This window comes from Pongo pygmaeus, chromosome 23 (genome assembly GCF_028885625.2).
Source record: "Pongo pygmaeus isolate AG05252 chromosome 23, NHGRI_mPonPyg2-v2.0_pri, whole genome shotgun sequence".
In the NCBI taxonomy this organism is placed as follows: domain Eukaryota; kingdom Metazoa; phylum Chordata; class Mammalia; order Primates; family Hominidae; genus Pongo; species Pongo pygmaeus.
The window spans coordinates 42,061,935-42,082,601 of record NC_085931.1 but is presented as its reverse complement, the minus strand read 5'-3'; the positions used below and the strand labels follow the sequence as shown (position 1 = coordinate 42,082,601).

General features: G+C 45.4%; 1 protein-coding gene and 1 pseudogene across 3 annotated transcripts in view; one reads left to right on the top strand and one right to left on the bottom strand.

Annotated features, from left to right (window-relative positions):
- The window catches only part of RNF185 (ring finger protein 185), a 46,011-nt gene extending 38,970 nt beyond the window's left edge, over positions 1-7,041 (bottom strand). The window contains exons 1-2 of one of the 3 annotated variants that reach the window (XM_063663160.1): positions 6,911-7,026; positions 5,938-6,090 (exon numbers count right to left, since the gene is read on the bottom strand). The gene's annotated coding sequence lies outside the window, so the exon portion shown is untranslated. Of the gene's footprint in view, positions 1-5,937; positions 6,091-6,910 lie in introns of all 3 variants that reach the window. The other 2 variants (XM_054470376.2, XM_054470374.2) reach the window with 2 other exon arrangements.
- LOC129023158 (small nuclear ribonucleoprotein-associated protein N-like) lies at positions 6,642-11,226 on the top strand (annotated as a pseudogene).
- Positions 11,227-20,667: the final 9,441 nt, after the last annotated feature.

The following is a 20,667-nucleotide window of genomic DNA, read 5'->3' as shown; positions in this document are numbered from 1 at the left end:
GTGAGCTGCCACTACACTTCAGCCTAGGCCACAGAGTGAGACCCTATCTCAAAAAATATTTAAATAGATAAAATTAGTTAAAACAGTAAATATTATGTTATGTACATCTTACCACAATAAAAAAAATTTTAAGAAAATCTATGCTCCTTATTTAAAAAAATCAAAACTACATTTCTATCCCACTAAGAACATACCAAGTGCTTACTATACACATTACGTCTACATAGTAAGACTTATTAAATAAATGAACAGTTAAGGAAATGGAAATCTATGTAGGCCATCAGAAGTAACGCTTATAGGCCGGGCACGGGGGCTCACGCCTGTAATCCCAACACTTTGGGAGGCTGAGGTGGGTGGATCGCCTGAGGTGAGGAGTTCGAGACCAGCCGGGCCACCATGGTGAAATCCCGCTTCTACTAAAAATACAAAAATTAGCTGGGCATGGTGGCAGGCACCTATAATCCCAGCTACTCGGGAGGCTGAGGCAGGAGAATCATTTGAACCCGGGAGGCGGAGGTTGCAGTGAGCCAAGATCACACCGTTGCACTCCAGCCTGGGCAACAGAGCCAGACTCTGTCTCAAAAAAAAGAAGAAGAAGAAGAAGAAGAAGAAGAAGAAGTAATGCTTATAGAAGAGGCTGGCAAAAACATGGAGACATTAAAATTAAAATGTGTTTTTTCTTCAGTTTTAGATGTTAATAAGAAAAAGCAAGATATGGAACTGTGTACAGTGAGTGATTCTAACTATTAAAAACGTGCCCTGTAGCAGGAAACAAGAAGGAAATATAGCAACTGCAACAAAGGTTCTCTAGATACTACAGCTAGGGATGACTAGCGTGGGGAGAGGGAGATTTTTCTGTATTTCCCAAAATGTCGAAAATGAGCACATTGGCAGGGCATGGTGGCTCATGCCTGTAATCCCAGTACTTTGGGAGGCTGAGGTGGGCGGATCACTTGAGGTCAGGAGTTCGAGACCAGCCTGGCCAAGATCATGAAACCCCATCTCTACTAAAAATACAAAAATTAGTCGGGCATGGTGGCACTTCCCTGTAATTCTAGCTACTCAGGAACTGAGGCACGAGAATCGCTTGAATCTGGGAGATGGAGGCTGCAGTGAGTCGACACTGCCACTACACTCCAGCCTGGGCAACAGAGCAAGACTCCATCTCTAAAAAATAATAATAAAATAAGCACATACTACTTTCACAATTTACATTACTGAAGTTTTTGTTTGTTTCAAGGTACGTGTCCAAGATGGTTTGGTTATGGCCAAATGCTGTAGGGTCAAGATAGGCCTAGGAGCACTGTAGTTATGTAGCTATGAGCAGCTAGTCCCGAGCATTCAAACCACCACTGACTCCTCTACTCCCTGCCTATAACCAGACATACACCAGAGTGGCACCCAAAATGAAGGCGCCCCGATTAGTCTTATCATATCTTGGATGACAACTTCATTTCTGGACACAAATAGCACCCTTCCTTTCACTTGACCATGGCCACTCCAACTCCACATGGCCAGAAGTGGCTGGGTTTGAGTCAAGCTCTGCATGGTCAGTAGCCTCAAACGGAAATTTACTTTGTGCTTTAGTATGTCCAAATCCAACTACATTCAGATCAGGGAGATACTGGCATTGCCTCAGAATTTGCAGGTCAAATCACTGAGTTATTTCAAGGGATCTGCAAACTCTTTGAATACCTACATTCAAAATTGTACATGATAACAAATAACCCAATTACAGAATGAGCAAAAGATCTAAACAGACATTTCTCCAAATAAGATATGCAGATGGCCAATAAGAACATGAACACCATCATCATCATCATCATCATCATCAGCCATTAAGGAAATGCAAATCAAAACCACAATGAGATATCACTTCACACCCACTAGGAGAGACATAATTTTTTTAGTGGGCAATAACAAGTGTTGTGGATGCGGAGAAACCGGAACCCTCATAAATTTTAGTGCAAATGGCCAGGCACAGTGGCTCACACCTGTAATCCCAGCACTTTGGGAGGCTGAGACGGATAGATCACCTGAGGCCGGGAGTTCCAGACCAGCTTGACCAACATACAGCAACCCTGTTTCTACTAAAAAAAAAAAAAAATACAAAATTAGCCGGGCGTGGTGGTGCTTGCCTGTAATCCTAGCTACTTGGGAGGCTGAGGTAGGAGAGTCGCTTGAAGCCGGGAGCAGATGTTGCGGTGAGCCAAGACTGCGCCACTGCACTCCAGCCTGGGCAATAAGAGTGAAATTCCATCTCAAAAACAAACAAACAATTTTTAAAAAAGAAATTTTAGTGCAAATGCAGGCCGTGTGTGGTGGCACACCTGTAATCCCAGAACTTTGGGAGGCCGAGGCAGGTGGATCACCTGAGGTTGGGAGTTCAAGACCAGACTGCCCAACATGGTGAAACCCCATCTCTACTAAAAATACAAAAAACAGCTGGGCACGGTGGCACACGCCTGTAATTGCAGCTATTCAGGAGGCTGAGGCAGGAGAATCACTTGAATCCGGGAGGGGGTTCACAGTTAGCTGAGATCGTGCCACTGTATTCCAGCCTGGGTGGCAGGGTGAGACTCCGTCTCAAAAAAAAAGACAATGAGGAACTGTCCCAGATATCTGATGAGATGATGAGACCAGGGAGACTTGACAACTAAATGTGATGTAGGATCCAGGATTGGGTCCTGGAACAGAAAAAGGACATAGTGGGACAAACGGCAAAATTTTAATAAAGTCTCTAGATTAGCTAGTAATATTGTATTAATGTTAAATTTCTTGTTTGGATAATTTTGATATAATTATGTACAGTTTTGACATCAGGTGAAGTTAGATGACAGATATACAGAAAGTTTGTGGATTATTTTTGCAAGTTTAGTGTAAGGTTAAAATTATTTCAAAATAAAAAGGCCAGGCGCAGTGGCTCACGGCTATAATCCCAGCACTTTGGGACGCTAAGGCGGGTGGATCACCTGAGGTCAGGAGTTCAGGACCAGCCTGGCCAACACGGTGAAACCCATCTCTACTAAAAATACAAAAATTGGCCAGGTGTGGTGGCGCATGCCTGTAATCCCAGCTACTTCGGAGGCTGGGGCAGAAGAATCGCTTGAACCTGGGAGGCAGAGGTTGCAGTGAGCCGAGATTGTCCCACTGCACTCCAGCCTGGACAACAAGAGTGAAACTCCATCTAAAATAATAATAATAATAATAAGGGGCCAGCCACGGTGGCTCAAGCCTGTAATCCCAGCACTTTGGGAAGCTGAGGTGGGTAGATCACTCGAGGTCAGGAGATTGAGACATCCTGGCCAACATGGTGAAACCCCGTCTCCACTAAAAATACAAAAATTAGCCAGGCGAGGTGGCGTGCACCTGTAGTCCCAGCTACTCAGAAGGCTGAGGCAGGAGAATCGCTTGAACTTGGGAGGTGGAGGTTACAGTGAGCCGGGATTGCGCCACTGCACTCCAGCATGGACGACAGAGCGAGACTCCGTTTCAAATAAATAAATAAATAAATAAATGAATAAAAAAAAAAAAAAGTTAAAAAACAATACATGGCTGGGAGTGGTGGCTCATACCTGTAATCCTAGCACTTTGAGAGGGTGAGGCAGGAGAATCGTTTGAGCTCAGGGATTTGAGACCAGCCTGGGCAACATAGTGAGACCTCATCTCTACAAAAAATGTAAAAGTTAGCTGGGTGTGGTGGTGTGTGCCTGTAGTCCCAACTACTTGGGCGGCCGAGGTGGGAAGATGGCTTCAGCCCTGGAGGTCAACGCTGTAGTAGGCTACGTTTGTGCCACTGCACTCCAGCCTGGGAAACAGCGAGTCAGTCTCAAAAAAAAAAAAAAAAAAAGTACACGATGCAGGTCAGGAATTGGCAATTTTTTTCCATAAAGGGCCATAGAGTAAATACTTTAGACTCTGTGGACCATATGGGTTTTATGGCAAGTAATCAACTCTACCGAGTAGCATTAAAGCACCCAAAGACAATATGTAAATATAATGTAAATATATATGAATATAAATAAGTGGGTGTGACTGAAATGAACACTGAAATTTTATTTTCCTGTAATTGTCACCTATGTAATATTATTCTTCTTTTATTTCCCATCATTTAAAAATGTAAAAAGCAGGCCAGATGTGGTGGCTCACGCCTGTAATCCCAGCACCTTGGGAGGCCGAGGTGGGTAGATAACGAGGTCAGGAGATCAAGACCATCCTGGCTAACACAGTGAAACCCTATCTCTACTAAAAATACAAAAAATTAGCCAGGCAGCGGGGTGGGCGCCTGTAGTCCCAGCTATTCGGGAGGCTGAGGCAGGAGAATGGCATGAACCCAGGAGGCGGAGCTTGCAGTGAACTGAGATGGAGCCACTGCATTCCAGCCTGGGCGACAGAGCGAGACTCCGTCTAAAAAAAAAAAAAAAAAGAAAAAAGAAAAATGTAAAAAGCACTCTTAGCTCACAGACCATATAAACAAGCAGTAGGTCCAGGTCTGGTTCACAGCCTATATATAGTATGCAGATCCCCACTCTAGGTCAGAATTTGCTAATGTGTGCTTCAATTAAAAAAAAAAAAAAGATTTTACATCAAGTAGATTAAACAAATGAAACAAGTTACTATCTTGGCTTATAAAGCACATTTCCTTATTGCAGGACTTCTCAGTGCTTTTAATGTGGTATTACATATTGAGAAGCTCCAAGAAAGAATAATGGTATGTGGCTTTCTCAAACTAATTATTAGCACCAAATCCTTTTTTCAGAGCCATTTCTTCAGAACAGTGGCCTGAAGAACATACTTATGAGAATGTCAATTCAGACACTTCTTTAAAAGGAAACTTTTAGATCGAGAAGTTCTAAAAACTCCAACAAATTAAGATCATTTTACCCAGTACCTGGATAACATCTGAATAAGCATTTCACAACTTTTTTATTTTTTAATCTTGGGAAACACAAGTCGATAACTGGCAGGAAGTTTTGGCTCAACCCTAACCTTTTTTTTGTGGCGGCGGGGGAGCAAGTCAGCAGAACTGGGTCATAATATGGAGCCTCTGCTCCCTAAGACAACATAAACATTCCTAAGCATTCTAGCAGGTGTTGAAAAAGTGATTTAGGCAGAGCTTCGTAATGCACAAAATAAGGACATAATAATGTTTGATTAGAAAACTAAAGATATGCTAAGGCCAGGCACAGTGGCTTACACCTGAAATCCCAGCACTTTGGGAGGCTGAGACAGGCGGATCACTTGAGGTCAGGAGTTCGAGACCAGCCTGGCCAACATGGTGAAACCCCATCTCTACTAAATACTCAAAAAAAAAAAAAAAAGAAAAAAAAAAAGCTGGAACTTGTCATGTGTGCGAACTGGCAAGTCAAGTCTATAAGAGGACTGTTTTTATATGATGCATGGAAAGCTAGCCAACAGACTGCAAAAATTCTCTCACATCTATACACATATTGCTGAAGAGAGGATTCAAGCAGGGATTATGTTCCAGGGAAGAGAAGGCTGGTCTGAACAACCTCAAGGGGTCCTTTCAACTGAGAGTCCTCAATTTTGTGATTCAGAGTTCACTGGCTTCTCCTGGTCAAACATAAAATCTTCAGAGGCATTTCCAAGTTGTTCTTAGGAAAAAGCTACTAACCCATGGGGTGAGACCCAGTTTACTTATTCATTCAACAAACATTTAAGGTGCCTCTATCAGATATTGGGTCATTCCAAAGTCCTTGAAAAGAAGGATGGTGCACAGGACAACCAGGAAGAGATTACGTAAGGTCAGATGCATTGGCCTTATTTACAGGAGATGTAGGCTAAAGTGATGGAAATGTAAAGAAAAGAGAAGAAAAAAGTCACATTTGCCTTGAGAGCAGAGTCAGCACCAGAAAGATGCAGAACAACTCCTTAGAATCACAGACTTTCAAGTTGGAAAGGACCTTCATCTAATACCTATATACCTCCCTCGAAAGGAGGCACGGAGGCAATCCATTCACTCCATCGGTGGTCACCTCTGACGATTCTTCCATTTAAGGTCTTCTATTAAGCAAAAATCTTGTCTTCCTGTAGAATTCACCTGTTAGTCCTAGTTCTGCCTCTTTTAGCCTAAAGATGAAGTGGAAGCCCTCTTTGCCGTAACAGTATTTTCAATTTTTAAAAAGTTAATTCCCTTCCAGTGCTCTCTTTACTGAGCTAACCATTCCAGTTCTTTCAAAGTTCCTGAACTGGCACCAGCTGCCTCAAAGCGAAGAATGGATATCTAGTGCTTACAGCAGGAAAGCACTTAAAATCAATGAGCTTCAAACATCAGTATACACAGGACCACCCTAGGCATAAGTTCAGATTCTAAACCAGAAGTCTGAACTGAGTCCCGCGCTGTAAAGCCGGCATCTCAGAGAATTTCAAAGCAGATGGTGTAAGAACCATATTTTGAAAAACACTGCCCCGTTTTAGACACGAGGAAGCTGAGGCCCAGCACAGGGAAGAGACTTGGCCCAGAACGCACAATTGTCTGTCGGTGGCGAAGTCTCGAATCCAGGTCTCTTACTTTCGGCCCAACTCTGTTCACCGCGCTCCCCGGCCTCTGCTTCTCCACTCAGGGCAAACTCGTGAAATGCACTCCCAGATGATAGAGGCGGTCTCGCACGGGGCCCAGAATGGGAATCAGTGCCCATGCCTCGAAAGGAGAGCTTGTGGGAGCCCTTCTCTTTCTCAAGGCCTCAGTTTCCCCAATCTGTAATCATGGGACGCAGAACCACAACGCCAGCTCGTCCTCTTTTCGGGGACAGACACGACCGGTCTTGCTGTCTCTGGGCCCCTGGGCTCAGATGTTGAAGCCCGTGTGTCCTGGGAAGGCGGACCCGGGTATCCCGCCCCTGTCCCTAAACTTTGGCGGCCCCCGCCCCAACCCCAGCCCCTCACATACCTGCCTCCGCGCAGTTAACGTCAGCCCAGTCAATCAGTTTTTCGGCTACACGGCCAATACTAATGCCGCGTCAATCTGTTGGGTAGGACCTCCGACCCCTCCTACACGGACTCCAGTCACATGACGCGGAGCCGCCCCTCTCGGAGGGACTTCCGGCCCCAACCGGAAGAGGTTAATCTCCATGTCCGAAGCTCTAAGGTTCCGCCTGCGGGCAGGAAGCGAAGGAAAGTTGGAGCTCTTTGGCAGCTTTTCAAAGAGCTTGGGTTCGGGGCTCCTAAAAGAAAAAAACTGATTCCGGCCGGGCGCGGCGGCTCCCAGCTGTAATTCCAGCACTTTGGGAGGCCGCGGCGGATGGATCACTTGAGGTCAGGAGTTCGAGACCAGCCTGGCCAAAATGGTGAAACCCCTCTGTACTAAAAATACAAAAAGTAGCCGGTCGTGGTGGCGCACACCTGTAATCCCAGCTACTCAGGAGGCTGAGGCAGGAGAATCGCTTGAACCTGGGAGGCGGAGGTTGCAGTGAGCTGAGATCGCACCACTGCACTCTAGCCTGGGCGACAGAGTGAGACTCCGTCAAAAAAAAAAAAAAACAAAAAAGAGAGAGAAAGAGAAAGAACTAACTCATTCCGGAAAGTACCAGATAAACCTGGAACATCTTGTTACACCAGAATATAAGGATGATGGTAATAAGAATCATGGGAATGTGTCAAAGAACACAGGAGCTGTCTTTAAGGAGATCCTACTGGCCAAGTCAGGGCAATTTCAGAATCAAAATATGGAGTGATAGTAATAGAGTATAACTAATTGAATAAAATAGTAATCCATGAGTCTTTACAAACATAAAGAAATGAGCATATTAATGGGTGAAGGGAAAGTCTTCCTTTTAGTAGAATGCCAACTAATAAACATGGTGGAATTAGGAAATCAATAATGTGTGGTAAAACTAGAGAAACGGGATGTTTACAACAGTAAAAGTGTCTCCCATAAATTACCTATTGATTACAAAGGGAAAATGGTGATTTACAGAGGTGTAACCTAGCAGAACAAACAGATCAAAGTGATCAAAGTTAACACCACTAGTTAACGGGGCAGATCAAGGGCCTCCTAATAAAATGCACTGAGAACACATCAGTGGTATTTCTGTCAAAAGTGCACCGTACACATCTTATGAGGAAGTGCTAGAGAATCCCAAATGAAGGACACTCTACAAAATAACTCATTGTCATGAAAAACAGAGAAAAGCTGAGGAACTGTTCCATTTTAAAGGAGACTAAAGAAGCATGACAACAAAATGTGGTGTGTGATTCTAAATAGGACCCTGGACTGGGGTGGTGGTGGTGGTGGAATAGTTGTAATGGAAAATATTGGGACAAGTAATGAAATTTGAGTATGGAGTGTGGATTAGCTGTTAATACATATTGTATCAAATCACATACTGATAGGTGATGGAGCTTGTGATTTGCACTCAAGCAGTCATTGGAGTTCTTGACAGCCATCTTCATTCATTCAACAAGCATTTATTAAGTGCCTACAGTTATCCCAGGAACTGTTAGGGATTGGACCTGAGTAGGAGGTGAACATAGTAGATAAAGGCTGGCGTGGTGGCTCACGCCTGTAATACCAGCACTTTGGGAGGTCGAGGCGGGCGGATCACCTGAGGTCAGGAGTTTGAGACCAGCCTGGCCAACATGGTGAAACTCATCTCTACTAAAAATACAAAAATTAGCCAGGCGTGGTGGCGGGCACCTGTAATCCCAGCTACTTGGGAGGCTGAGGCTGGAGAATTGCTTGAACCCAGGAGACAGAGGTTATAGTGAGCCAAGATTGTGCCATTGCACTCCAGCCTGGGCGACAACAGTGAAACTCCGTCTCAGAAAAAAAAATAAAAAATAGTAGATGAAATAAGCTCATAGATGAAATTCCTAGTCTGCCAGCCACCTTCGCAAGTTCCTGTGATCAAGAAGTAATACGGGGGATGTTTCCAGTCACACAAACCTGGATTTGAAACCAAGCTCTAAGAGAAAAACAGCCCCTGATATCCAGGAGATGGTCTGGCACTCACAAATAGACCTTGGCGTGTTCTCTTATTGGACGTAAAAACTTCACAGAACATCAACATCAAATAAGGCCACTGTGTGACCATGATGGATCAAGACAATAATAAAACCACTCGAATCATGTCTGAACCCAGACAAAACATGAGCATTGTTCAAACTACAAAAATGGCCAAACATTTCCCTATTGTGGCTCATATAGACATTATAGATTTAGCCTTGGTCTACTCTTCCCTCCTTCTAAATAATGTTTATCAAGGTACTCACTCATAGGCAGCATCCAATCCAGAAAACTCCGTTTTCTTAAACCCTCCTCCAAATCACCTAATGCAAGCCCAAATCCTATGTGTCCTTTGTAACACTTTGTTACTGAGATGCCCCTTTGTTTGTTTGTTTGTTTGTTTTTGAGACAGAGTATCACTCTATCACTCAGGCTGGAGTGCAGTGGTGCAATCTCGGCTCACTGCAGCCTCTGCCTCCTGGATTCAAGTGATTCTTCTGCCTCAGCCTCCCAAGTAGCTAGGATTACAGGCGCCCACCATCACTCCCGGCTAATTTTTGTATTTTTAGTAGGGACGGGGTTTCACCATGTTGGCCAGGCTGTTCTCGAACTCCTGATCTAAGATGATCCTCCCACCTTGGGATTCTGCAGTACCGGGATTACATGTAAGCCACCAAGCCCAGCTGCCCTATTGTTTCTCACGATTCATGACCTCTCACCCTTACCCCATAACAAGTGATAAACTCAACTTGTTTAACCGCAGGTGTGTTCCAATTTCTTCCTACCTCAAAAAGTTGTTATGAGGATACTTGGAACAGGTTCAGCACAGCGTGAGCTTTCTCCATCAATTGATCCATTATCTATTTTTTATTTTTAAAAAAACATGTTCTCAGCCTGTGGCCCAGACTGGAGTGCAGTGGCACACCATCCTAACTCACTGCAGCCTTCAACTCCTAGGCTCAAGTGATCCTCCCACCTCAGTCTCCTGAATAACTGTGACTACAGGCACGCACCACACCCAGCTAATATTTTTTTATTTTTCTGTAGAGACAGGGTCCTGCTGTTGCCCAGGCTGGTCTCAAACTCCTGGCCTCAAGGGATCCTCCCAGTTTGGTCTCCCAAAGTGTTGGGATTACAGGCATGAGCCACCTCACCCAATGCTTTCAATATACTTTTAAAAAATTATATATATATTTTTGAGACAGCACCTCACTCTGTCACTCAGACTGGAGTACAGTGATGCCATCTCGACTCACCTCAATCTCCGCCTCCCTAGCTCAAGCAATTCTCCTGCCTCAGCCTCCTGAGTAGCTGGAATTACAGGTGCATGCCACTACCACCCAGCTAATTTTTGTATTTTTAGTAGAGACGGGATTTCACCATGTTGGCCAGGCTGGTCTCGAACTCCTGACTTCAGGTGATCTGCCCTCCTCAGCCTCCCAAAGTGTTGGGATTACAGGCGTGAGCCACCACGTTGCCCCCTCAGCTTGCATTGTTTCTAGGAGAACCTGCACCATACCGTTATCTATAGCCTTCTCCCAGGTCTTAAGAAGCACGAAGTTTTAACTGTGGACACGGGATTTAGTGAAGCAGCAATCACGACTGTGGGCACGAGTAGCAAGGCTGCAGCAGCACATTGACTATAGAATGAAATGCATCCTACAGGAAGGCACAATCTTCTTTGGCACCTTTAAAGCGTTTGACAAGCATGTGAATTTGATCCTCTGCGATTGTGATGAGTTCAGAAAGATCAAGCCAAAGAACGTGAAGCAACCAGAGCTCAAAGAAAAGCACTTTTGGGGTCTGGTGTTGCTGCATGGGGAGAACTTGGTATCCATGACTGTGGAGGGGCTACCCCCAAAATATACTGGCATTGCTTGGGTACCACTTGCTGGAGCTGCAGGAGGCCCTGGCGTTGTTAGGGCAGCTGGTAGAGGGGTATCAGCTGGTGTACCAATTCCCCAGGCTCCTGCTGGATTAGCAGGCCCTGTCCCAGGAGTTGGGGGACCATCCCAGCAAGTAATGACTCCACAGAGAAAAGTATTACTGGAGCCCCAACACAGTACCCACCAGGACCGGGAACTCCACCCCCACCTGTTGGCAGAGCAGCCCCACCTCTAGGCATTATGTTTCCTCCACCTGGTATGAAACCATCCATGGGCCCACCAATTGGGCTTCCCCTTGCTAGAGGGACGCCAGTAGGCATGCCCCCTCCGGGAATGAGACCCCCTCCACCAGGAATGCATCCACCAAGACCCTAGGATATTGCTGATCCATCTCAGTCACTTTTCCCCCTGCAATGCATCTTGTGAAATTGTATAGTGTTTGTGAGCTTTTTGTCCCTTCTTTCTGCGTTAATCATAGCTAATAATAAATGCCTAAAGCAATTAAACCGGGAAAAAAGATATTGAAGCCATCAGCTTTCATTAAGATAAACTCACTGATTATATTCCTCTTTGCTCTTTTTGTTGGGTTCATAAGGTGGAAAAAATGGAGAGAGTTCAACTTTTCCTTAGTCGGAAATGAGGTCATTCTCATGGTATTTTCTGGAAAGCAATAACCATGTTCCTGAAACCTTAACATTAGGGAACCAGCACTGTTTATTTCTTCATGTTCTTGTTATTAAAAACGTTCCCAAGAAGTAACAGAATTGGAACTACCAAACTTGGAAGCACTTCAGCTTCAAAAATGTATCAAGTAATATCTTCTCTGCTTTAGCACACTAAGGCACTTATAGTCCCTGGAAGCCCTGTTGGTGATGTTGGCATTTATCCTGCCAGAACCCAGCATAGATTTAATATTATTTGACACCTACAACATTGTGCCGAATAAAAAATATTCATTCTGGTGGGAAATAATTTTAAAAATATAAATTTTCTGATTTCTTCCTCTGCTTGCTCCCAAGTCCCCCTGCCCCCTCCCCTTCTTTGCCATTACTCCTCTAATAATAATAATAGCAGCAGCTAATATTTATTGAATGTTTATAATGTGCTGCATACTGTGCTAAGGGCTTTATGCAATTTAACCCTCACCCCAGGATTGTGAAGGAAGTCTTACTACAGATGAGAAGCTAGAGGACCAGAGAAGTTAAGCAACGTGCCCAAGACTACACAGCTGGTAAGAATCAGGCCCAAAACTGGAATCCGCCCTCAAAACATGCTCCTGTTGAAATGTTGCTTCACCACCCTGGCACAGAGAGCAGGGTCTGTGAAGGGATGGAAGGAGTGATAGGCTGGCAAGGAAGGAAGGGCTTGGGGTAGTGGGTGGGGTGGGGTGGGTGGGAGTGGAAGACCATGCAGAGGCATTTAGACCCTCTCCAGAGGGCAGAGGGAAGGGATGGAGATTAGGAACACAACACAAATAGGAGGCCCCTGTAGAACCTCAGGGGGAGCCACGAGTTTGGGGGACCAGGAAGGTTGAAGAGTGGGTAAATTAGGCCAGGTGCGGTGGCTCATCATGCCTGTAATCCCAGCACTTTGGGAGGCTGAGGCGGGCGGATCACCTGAGGTCAGGAGTTCAAGACCAGCCTGGCTAACATGGTGAAACCCCGTCTCTACTAAAAATACAAAAATTAGCTGGGCATGGTGGTGGGTGCCTGCAATCCCAGCTACTTGGGAGTCTGAGGTAGGAGAATCATTTGAACTGGGGAGGCGGAGGTTGCAGTGAGCCGAGATCACACCATTGCACTCCAGCCTGGGCGACAAGAGTGAAATTCTGTCTCAAAAAAACCAAACCAAAACCAAAACAAAAACAAAAACCAACAACCAAAGAGTGGGTAAATTATAAGGTGGGAGAGGGCATGATTAAGGACTTCGGCCACAGGTGTTTACCTGCCAAGTGAGGAGAGGCAAGAAGTCTGGGGGACCTTCTGGCCCACTTGATTTTTTTTTTTTTTTTTAACAGAGTCTCCCTCTGTCACCCAGGCTGGAGTGCGGTGGCACGATCTTGGCTCATTGCAACCTCTGCCTCCTGGGTTCAAGCGATTTTCATGCCTCGGCCTCCCGAGTAGCTGGAAGTAGGCAGGCACTCACCACTACACCCGGCTAATTTTTTGTATTTTTTGTAGAGATGGGTTTTCACCATGTTGCCCAGGTGGTCTCAAACTCCTGAGCTTAGGCAATCCGCCTGCCTTGGCCTCCCAAAGTGCTAGAATTATAGGCATCAGCCAGCCCTATTTGATCTTCTAGGACTCACAGGTCCCTGCTCTTCTCTGGGACTCAATTTTATGATCTGTTCAATGCAAGCAGAGAGAGAGCATTCCAGCATCCCAGGGAGCACCATCTCTGGTAGGTGGTAAGGAGGTAGCATCACTTTCTCCTCCAGTCTCCTCACCTGACATGGGGGAGAAGGTTCCCTGGACCTAGCCATTTCCCTACCCCTACCCCACATTAGTCTCTCCTCATGGGTACAGGAGGCTGAGAGAGGAAGACCGTGTCTGCAGACAGAAGTGAGAATAAGCCAGAGAAAGTACTGCCTGATTCTCCTAAATCCCAGTTCTTCCACAGAGGAGTGGGCGGGTTAGGAGCACGGCCTTATTAGTCCCCTGATCTGGGGCAAATAGGCAAATCTTTGCTGTGTGCCCTCAGACAGGCCACCCATCCCTGGGCCTCAGGCTCCTCTCATTCTCTGTGTATGGGTACTAGGGTCACGTTGAAGCCCGCTGCTCCCCTGCCATCAAGTTCCCTGCCCCAGGACAGCTCAGGGTCCATTTATTCAGTCTCCTACTGGGGCCTGGCCCAGGGCTCTGCCCTCACGGTGGCCCTGCTGGTCAGGGGCAGAGTGAACCAGCCTGACCTTTCAGATTCATGTCTGGTAGTGATAGTATTTTTTGTTTAGATACATAGCCACCAGGTAGTATCTGAGCCATATTCTGGAATCTTCTGAGAGCTAGGTCAGCAGGACTCTATTCTTGGGAATTAGGCCCTTTCCAGAGGATTCTAGGATATTCCTAGCAAAGATGAGTCATGGCCAAAAGTTCAGGAAGCTGGCCAGGCACAGCGGTTCACGTCTGTAATATCAACATTTTGGGAGGCCGACAAGGGAGGATTACTTAAGGCTAAGAGTTCAAAACCAGCCTGGGCAATGTAGCAAGACCCTGTCTCTACAAAAAAAAATTTAGCTGGGCATGGTGGCATTCATCTGTAGTCCCAGCTACTGAGAAGGCTGAGGTGGGAAGATGGCTTGAGCCCAGGAGCTTCAGGATGCAGTGAGCTATGATCACGCCACTGCATTTCACTTCAGCCTGGGTGACAGAGTGAGACCTTTTCTCTAAAAAAAAAAAAAAAAAAAAAAAAAAAAAAAAGTCTGGAAACCAGGGAAAGAAATACTAGTGAAGAGAAGGACAATACAAAAAGGCACTGAGAAATTATGGAATTATGGGATCCTGGGTAGTGTGGAGAGGGAGGGAGGTGGGGCACTCATTGGACAGTGGAGCTGCCTTGCACATCTGGGAGACTGAAGGAAGGGCAGATGTTTGCTCTGGGCCTACTATGTGCCAGGCATCATGGGGAGGTCCTTCCTTTTTTTTTTTTTTTTCTTTTTTTTTTTTTGAGACAGGGTCTCACTCTGTCACCCAGGCTGGAGGAGGGCAGTGGTGCGATTTTGGCTCACTGCAGTCTCAACCTCCTCAGGCTCAGGTGCTCCTCCAACCTCAGCCTCCTGAGTAGCTGGAACTACAGGCATGTGCCACGATGCCCAGCTAATTTTTGTATTTTTTGTAAAGACAGGATTTTGCCATGTTGTCCAGGCTGGTCTGGAACTTCTGGGCTCAAGCAACCTGCCTGCCTTGGCCTCCCAGATTGCTGAGGTTATAGATGTGAGCCACTGTGCCTGGCCGGGAGGTCCTTTTCTTTTTTTCTTTTTTTTTTGAGATGGAATCTCACTCTGTCACCCAGGCTGGAGTGCAGTGGTGCAATCTCTGCTCACTACAACCTCTGCCTCCCGAGTTCAAGCGATTCTCCTGTCTCAGCCTCCTGAGTAGCTGGGATTACAGGTGCGCACCACCACGCCCAGCTAATTATTTTGTATTTTTAGTGGAAACGGGGTTTCACCATGTTGGTCAGGCTGGTCTCAAACTCCTGGAGGTCATTTTCTCATACTTTTCTCAGTGAGTCCTTTTAACAGTTCATTGAGGAAAGAAGTATTTGTGGCCACTTTACAGAGGAGGAAGCTGAAGTTCAGAGAGGTGAGGAAATGTGACCAAGTCACACAACAAGGAAATAGAGCCAGATTCAGTGCTTCCAAGTCCAGAAGGATGAACTAGAAGTAGGGTTGCCAGATAAAATGCAGGATATGCCCAATTAAATTTGAAGTTCACATAAACATCAAATTGTTAAAATATAAATATGTCCCAAATATCACCTGGGACATACTTACATTTAAAAATTATTATGCTGGGTGCGGTGGCTCATGCCTGTAATCCCAACAGTTTGGGAAGCCAAGGCAGGAGGATCGCTTGAAGCCAGGAGTTTGAGACCAGCTTGGGCCACATAGACCCCATCTCTACTAAAAGTTTTAAAAATTAGCCAGGCGTGGTGGTGCACGCCTGTAGTCCCAGTTACTCAAGAGGCAGAAGTGGGAGGATCACTTGAGCCCAGGAATTCAAGGCTGCAGTGAGCCATCATTGTGCCACTGCACTCCAGTCTGGGCAACAAAGCAAGATCTTGTCTCAAAAAAAAAAAAAAAAAAAAAAAATTACATGTTGTTTATCTGAAATTCAAAATTAACTTGAGTTTTCTTTTTTGCTAAATCTTTGGTAGAGGGAATGCCTACACCTTGACAGCATAAAAGGGCAGAGCCTAGGACTGTGGGGTCTGGGAGAGAAGTGAGAGTGACTTCATGACCCCTTCTCAGGCCTCGAGGAGGAGGCCCAGGCACTAGCACCAAGCTACCAGGATCTACACAAACCAGGGTCTACACAGCTCCCAGACAGGTATCTAGAAACTTTCCGAAGATGTAGGGCAATGAACACTTAAAAGGACAATGGCCCTCAGACTCTCCCCAACCCTGTACCACATTTGTTCACCCTCCTCCATACCAAGAAATTACCCTATCCTTTGTCCATCCATGTTCAGACCAAAAACCTGGGAATCATTCTTGTTTCCCCAATGCTACATGTAGAGCTGTGCTATCCAAAACAGTGGTCTTTAGCCTCATGTGGCTGAGTGCTTGAGATGGAATCCAAATTGAAATGCACAATAAGTGTAAATAAAATACACACAGGATATCAAAAACTTGGTACCAAAAAAGGGTGTAAAATGGCTTGTTAATAATTTAAAAATAGTGATTACACATTGAAATAATATTTTACACATCGGATCACATAAAGTGTATTATTAATCTTTTTTTTTGAGACCGGGTCTCACTCTATCATCCAGACTGGAGTGCAGTGGCAGGATTGATCAAAGTTCACTGCAGCCTGAAGTCCTGGGCTCAAAGTGATCCTCCCGCCTCAGCCACCAGGGGTGCGCCACCAGGTCCAGCTCACAAAATGTCTTATTAAAATTACTTTCACCTCTTTCTTTTATGTTCTCGATGGCTAGAAAATTTCAGATTACATTTGTGGCTAGCATTGGAATTCTGTTGACCAGTGTGGGTGCAGACATGGTCTGATTTGTTCATCTGTTAAATAGGTTTGGAGAGGTGGAGTCATTGGCTGGTAATCATATGCAGCGTCCAACCTTGGCATAGTGGGATGGGAAATCAGGTTATTTTGAACCCTGAGCCCATGGCTACCCGTCAGCCCCCTGGGCTGACATTTGACCTCTTCCAGAATCATATGCCCTCTTGAAACCACAACCAGTTCTCAGTGGAGACCTAAGGTATGCTCGCCCATCCTGGTGTGGGGACATGGGGGTGAGGGTGGTGGCGGGGGCTTCCTGGATAGGATTGTAACCCCCCCAACAAATTCACCTTGCCTGCTGCCTAGACAGAGCTGATTTATCAAGACAGGGGAATTGGAATGGGGAAAGAGTAATTCACGTAGAGCCGGCTGTGGGGGAGACCCGAGTTTTATTGTTACTCGAATCAGTCTTCCAGAGCATTTGGAGATCAGAGTTTTTAAAGATAATTTGTAGGGGCTTGGGAAGTGGGGAGTGCTGATTGGTCAGGTTGGAGATGGAATTATAGGGGGTCGAAGGGAGTTTTTCTTGCTGTCTTCTGTTCCTGGGTGGGATGGCAGAGCTGGTTGAGCCACATTACCGGTCTGGGTAGTGTCAGCTGATCCATCCAGTGCAGGGTCTGCAAAATACCTCAAGCACTGATCTTAGATTTTATAATACTGATGTTATCCCCAGAAGCAATTTGGGGAGGTTCAGACTCTTGGAGCTGGAGGCTGCATGACCCTAAACTGTAATTTCTAATCTTGTAGCTAATCTGTTAGTCTTGCAAAAACAGACTGGTCCCCACCAGGCAAGAAAGGGGTCTTTTTGGAAAAGGGCTATTACCAATTTTGTTTCAGAGTCAAATGATTAACTGAATTCCTTCCCAAAGTTAGTTTGGCCTACGCCCAGGAATGAACAAGGACAGCTTAAAGGTTAGAAGCAAGATGGAATCGGTGAGGTCTGATTTCTTTCAGTGTCATGATTTCCTCAGTTATAATTTTTGCAAAGGTGGTTGCAGGATGGCTAAGCCAACATCTGAAGGATGAGTAAGAACAAGCCAGGTAAAGAAGGGGGAAAAGTGTTTTAGGCAAAGGGAACAGCATGTGCAAAGGCTCTTAGAAAGCGTGTTAATTGAGAATATGAATGTAGTTCCATGTGGTTAGAACAGAGATGTGGGGAGTAGGTGAAGTCAGCTGGGCTCAGATCCTGCAGCGCCCACCAGGCTTCAGCATGAGGGCCAGAGAGGTCAGAAGACAGATATAGACAGTGGAGAGACCTGGCTATGTTTGTGTTTTAGAAAGATTGGGCCTGCTACCGTTTAGAGAACCACTGTTCCAAGAGATAAAATTGAGAATCAGAGAAGAAAAGGGCTTGTTCAGGGTCATATAGCGAATCAGAGCCAAGAAGGACTAGGCTAGCAGGCACGACCGACCAGGAAAGGAGCAGACAGCCTTGTTCAGGAGTCTCAAGGAGGCACTGGCATGGGGTGTCCACTAGGTGACAGCAGAGGCTGGACCAAACTCCAGGGGCTTCAGGCAGGACCCACCCTGCTTTTCCACAAGACTTCCTCTTTCCAATTCCCTGGTCTGGGCATCAGAGGGCCTCTCTCCTAACCCTCTTCTCCAGACCCCAGAGCAGCAAGGAGAGGCCTGAGTGTCAGGAGGCTCGGAGACTAGCCCTAGCTCCATTTCTCCTCTGCCATTCACATAGGGCAAATTCACAGATTAAAAACTGCTTGAGAACTTGAGTCTTTGGCTGTAGAAATAGAAGTGGCATTATTAGTCTACCAGGAGCCACATTCTGTAGTTAGATCTCCTGCTGAGCCTCTTGATCCTCCTTTAATGCTCCCTGTCCACCCACCCTCTTCATTCTATCTTGTGAGTTAGACTCCCAGAGACTGTGAATGGCCCCAAGGCCCAGGCCAGCCCCAAGAGGGAAGGAAGGGATGTGAGCTAAGTTCTCTGAGTTAGAGCCAACACAAACAGCCCAGGTTTAAACCTCAGCCAAGGGGCCTTGTGTAGAACAAAATAATGGATATGTCACAGAGCTTTGGGCAAATCTGATCTCCTCCTAGGGCCTCCATTGTGAAGTGAGGTGAAGAGTCCCTGGGTGTCTTCACTTCACTCCTGCTGGGCAGGGTTACCAGATATAGTAAACAAAAACACAGCATATGCAGTTAAATTAGAATTTCAGATAACTAAAAAAATAATTGCAGCCAGGCACGGTGGCTCATGCCTGTAATCCCAGCACTTTGGGAGGCCAAGGCAGGCAGATCACTTGAGGTCAGGAGTTCAAGACCAGCCTGGCCAACACGGTGAAACCCTATCTCTACGAAAAATACAAAAATTAGCTGGGTGTGGTGGCGGGAGCCTGTAATCCAAGCTACTCAGGAGGCTGAGGCAAGAGAATCACTTAAGCCCAGGAGGTGGAGATTGCAGTGAGCCGAGATTCTGCCACGGCACTCCAGCCTGGGTGACAGAGCAAACTCCATCTAAAAAATAAAAATAAAAATAAATAATAATAATTGCAATGTTTGGGCATATACTTACATAAAAATTATTTCTTGTTTTCTGAAATTCAAATTTAACTAGGCATTTTTTTTTTTTATCTGACAACTCTACTACTGGGACATGGTAGGATGTCAAGTGGTGTTGGAACAGAAGGGGAGTGAATCTTGCACTCAGCATCATTCTATCCCATACCCCAAGGTCCTTTGGGGCTTCATTGTCCAGTTAGGTAGAGCTCTCACAGACCATTCTGCCCCTTGTTTCTACTGGATTTCCCTATAGTTTCTGGCTTACTGTGAGGCATTCCCGTCAGTGAGCTCCTTCCCCAACTCTGATCTTCACTGCACTCCAGGGAAGAAAGAAAAGTAGGCATAAGCATCCCAATCAGTAGAGTGTATAACGGGGATTCAGCCAAAGTAACTGACTTGCCCAAGGCTGCCCAGGAGGGGAAGTGGAGCTAGGGGTTGAACCCAGGGTATAGGGAAGGATCTCCTGGGCTTCTTAGAACCCCACTAGCAGGCTGGAGTCATCTGAGGACATGGAAGGAGCCCACATTCTACAGCCTGGTGAACTGAATATCAGGTCAGTCACACTGCCATCTTGCCTGGCTTCTGCCCTCAAGTGCCCTCCTTAAATGAAGATCTCATTTGTCAAAGGCTACTGTGTGTCGGTCACTGAGGCACTTTACTTACACTCATATTAATCCTCATGGCATAAGTGTTATTATCTCCACTTCACCAATGAGGCCCAAAGAGGCAAAAGGACTTGGCTGAGATCACACAGAAAGTGAGAAAAAATCTAGGTCTCAAATTTGGGTCTGACCTGGGCTTATTCCATCCTACCATACTGCCTTACCTACACCAAAGGTGTTAGACACACCTGGAGTTTTTAGGTGGAAGATTAATCTGTAAACAATAACAGTTTTGTTTCTTCCTTTCCAAACTTGACAATTTGTATTTTTTTCTTGTCTTATTGCATTGGCTGGGACTTTTAGTAGCATTAATAGTAGGTACCCATGATGTGTTCCTGATTTTAATAGAATGTTTCTATGTTAGTTACCTATTGCTGTGTTAAAAAAAAAATTTAGCATCTCAAACAAACATTTATTAACTCACACAGTTTCTGAAGGTTAGGAATTCAAGAGTAGCTCAGTTGAATAGTTCTGGCTCAGAATGCATGAGGTTACAGTAATGACATCAGCCATATTTCTCCAAAGAAAATACAAGTTGAGCATCCCTAGTCCAAAAATACAAAATACAAAATGCTCCAAAATCCAAAAGTTTTTGAGTGCTAACATGATGCTCAAAAGAAATGCTTGTTGGAGCATTTCAGATTTGGAGTTTTCTGATTAGAGGTGTACAGCTGGTTAAGTATAATGCAAATATTCCAAAATCTGAAAAAAACCCCAAATCTGAACACTTCTGGTCCCAAACATTTCAGATAAGGGATACTCGACATGTATATAAATGGCCAATAAGCACATGAAAAGGTGCTCAATATCATTAGTCATCAGGGAAATGCAAATCAAAATCACAATGAGATACCACTTCACAATAGGACAGCTATAAAGACAGACAATAACTAATGTTGGCAA